Raw genomic sequence first — 3,789 nt, 5'->3', positions numbered from 1 at the left:
ACTCATGACCCTCAGAGAATAAAATTCACCTCATCTCTGTCTTAAATAGGTGACCCCTTATTTTTAAACAGTGATCCCCAGATCTAGATTATCTCACAGAGAAAACATCCTCTCTGCATCCACCCTGTCAGGATCTCACATGTTCCAATCAAGTCCCCTCTTACTCTTTTAAATTCCAGTTCAGACTGTCCAATCTTTCCTCATGAGGCAAACTCCCCACTCTGGGTATCAGTCCAGTTTGCATGCACTGAGCTGTTTCCAATATACAAACATCCTTCCCTATACAGGGAACTGGAGAAAGGTCTCTGACCTGAAAATTTAACTCTGTTTCTCTTCCCATGGATGCAGCCTGACCTGCTGAGTATTTCCAATATTTTCTGTTTTTTTTATCCTAGTTGAGGACTGTTTTTGGTCCGGGCTTTATTCCTTGTTGAGGTTTACGAGATGAGGCTAGAGTTTTCACAAAAGGTTCCTTGACAGCAGGTGCTGAGTTGGGGTGGGTGGAGTCCAAGGGGTACTGATGGATTGGTTGCTGTGGGTGACTGACGGGTCACACAGCCAGTCACCAGGGTTGAGGTCGGGTGGAGGGTGAAAGCTTTCCCTCAGTCCACCTTGAAATGCCATCAAATTGGATACTGGACATTAAAAGATCTCCCCCAGTCATCGGAGCAACTGTAGAAACGGGTAAAGGCGAAGATCGTTTAATTTTTTTGCTGTGGCTGTTTGTGAAATACGTGCTGTGTGTCAGGGCTGAAATTAGTTGAGAAGCTGCTTCGATTCCTTAGGACACAAATATATTGGGTTTGACTGCAATTTTGGCTGCTAGAGTCTAAGTTTTTTTGCCATTCAGTTCCGGACAAGCAGATGTCACCTTCTCTTTGAAGTATTTGCATACCTGTTAAAATAATGTAAAATAACTTAATCCATTGGGAACTACTGATACAGTGCATCTCGCTGACTTATAAACGTTTGTGACCTTTCAGCTTATCTGCAGTAATAGGCTAGGTGGGTTTAGCCTTAACCTTTACAACAATGTTCATTTTGATTAATATTTATCTGCAATGAAGTTTGTTGTAAATGCCACCTGCCCATTGTCAGTAATACATAGCCATTTCAGCACAGGAGGAATGTGATTGCCACCCAGACTCCTGCAAGCTCAGGGCAATGAAAGGGCAATTAAAGCAGAGGAAAAATTGCCTGCCCTTTCTCTCAGGGGTTGGGTTACAGAACGGAGCGGTCTGAGTTCCAGTGGTCGCTGCATTCCATGAGAAGCAACATCTATCTTTACAACATGTCTTATGAGGATAGGTTGAGCGAGCTCGGGCTTTTCTCTTTGGAGAGAAGGAGGATGAGAGGTGACTTGACAGAGGTCTACAAGATGATAAGAGGCATAGATGGAGTGGACAGTCAGAGACTTTTTCCCAGGGCGACAATGGCTAACACAAGGGGACATAATTTTAAAGTGAATGGAGGAAGGTATAAGGGGGATGTCAGGGGTAAGATTTTTACACAGAGAGTGTGGGTGCGTGAAACGCACTGCCGGCAGAGTTGTGGGGGCAGATACATTAGGGACATTTAAGAGACTCTTAGATAGACACATGAATGATAGAAAAATGGGGGGCTATGTGGGAGGGAAGGGTTAGATAGATATTAGAGCAGGATAAAATGTCGGCACAACATTGTGGGCCGAAGGGCCTGTACTGTGCTATAATGTTCTATGTAACACTTGTGCAGTCATAGAGTGGTAGGGATGGTGAAAGGCCTTTGAGCCCACCGAGGCCACGGCGACCATCAACCACCCACTTACACCAGTCCAAACACTGATCCCATTTTATTCGCCCCACATTCCCATCCACTAACTTCAGGTTCCACCACTCACCTACACAGTCTGGGCAATTTACAGCGGCCAATTAACCCAGCAATCGGCATGTCTTTGGGATGTGGGAGGAAACCTGAGTGCCTGGAGGAAACCCACAGGAAGAATCGACAAACTGCACACAGACAGCACCAGAGGTCAGGATTGAACCTGAGTCACTGGAGCAGTGAGGCAGTGACTTTACCAGCACAGCCTTATCAGGGGTTGGGGCCAACCACAGTGGACCACTTGGTAATACATGTCTGTGGTGATACTACCTGGTGAATGTAGATGCCTCTATCATTCACGTGGCCCATCAGTGTTTGTTAGCCATACACCCTTATAGGTAAGTATGCAGATTGAAGGACGATATCACTAACAGTGAATCTATTACCTTGAGAAGCACGTGTTACCTCTAAAGGGAAACAACAAACTCCAGATGTTGGAAATTGGAAAAATAAACAGAGAATGCTGGAAGTACTCAGCAGGTCAGGCAGCATCTGAAGAGAGAACAGAATCAATGTTTCAGATTGACGACCTTTGATCAAGACTCAAAAAAGTTAGAAATCATTATGGAGACACAAGAGACTGCAGATGCTGGAATCTGGAGCAACACACAAGCAGCTGGAAGAACTCAGCGGGTCAGGCAGCATCAGACCTGACGCAGGGTCTCGACCTGAAACATCGACAATTCCTTTCCCCCCCACAGATGTTGCTCGACCGGCTGAGTTCCTCCAGCAGATTGTTGGTTGCTGTAGAAATCAATTATGTTTTAAGTTGCAGAAAAGGGGGAGGGTGGAGAGAACAAGGGGTGTCTGTGATAGGGTGGAGAGTGAGAAAAATTGAAGTAGTGGTGGTGCTGGCTGAGAGAGGGCAGAGAAGGCTTATTGGTCACAGCTGATGTGTCTGGAGGGGATGTAATTAGAGGGAGAGGAATGAAAACAGACGAGAAAAAATATACTGGAACTATAAGACAGAAAACTCTGGCTACTAGAAACAGCACAGAGTGCTGGAAATACTCAGCAGATCAGGTAGCGTCTGTGGAGAGAGAAACAGGTTGGTGACCTTTCATCAGAGCTGGCCAGTTCTGATACTGGAAAGGCTGGCTTTCTGAAATTCTGGAACTCAGTGCTGGGTCCTGAGGACTGTACTATGCCAAGTTGGAGGATGAGATGCCATTTTGCACACATCCTGAAACATAAACCAAAGGTGTCCATTCAGGGGACCATGACTATTAACTAGTCACTGATTGATGTCAGTATTTCTCTCCATCCATCCCCTACCACCTCTTTTACTAACCCCCAATGTCTTTCTTCTTCATGTGCTTCTCTTGCTTTTGTTAAAGTGCCTTCTACTTGTGGTGGTAATTTCCATATTCTCACTGTGTGGGAAGAGTAATATAGTCATAGAGAGATAGAGCATGGAAATAGGCCCTTCGGCCCAACGAGTCCGCACCGACCATCAACCACACACCTACACTAATCCTACGCTGATCTCGATTTTTATTTTGCCAACCTTCCCATCAATTTCCCCATGATTTTACCCCTCACCTACTACCCACTAGGGCCAATTAACCTACCAACCCGCAGGTCTTTTGAATGTGTTAAGGAAACTGGAGCACCCAAGGGAAACCCACGCAGTTACAGGGAGCGCATGCAAACTCCACACAGTCAGCACCAGAGGTCAGGATTGAACCTGGGTCACCAGATCTGAGGCAGCAGCTCCACCAGCTGCACCACTGTGTTACCCAGTAAGAAACTTCCATACTGGATTTATCAGTGACTAGTTAATATTTATGGTTCCCTAAGTGGACACCTTTGACTTATATTTCAGGATATGGGTGTTGCTGGCAAGACTAGAACTTATTGCCCTGAACAATGGTCATTTCAGACTTGCTGTGGATCTGGTCCAGGTAAGGATGGCCTTCACTGCCA

The sequence above is a fragment of the Pristis pectinata genome, chromosome 5 (assembly GCF_009764475.1).
Source record: "Pristis pectinata isolate sPriPec2 chromosome 5, sPriPec2.1.pri, whole genome shotgun sequence".
NCBI lineage: Eukaryota > Metazoa > Chordata > Chondrichthyes > Rhinopristiformes > Pristidae > Pristis > Pristis pectinata.
Note: the sequence above shows the minus strand (reverse complement) of the source record.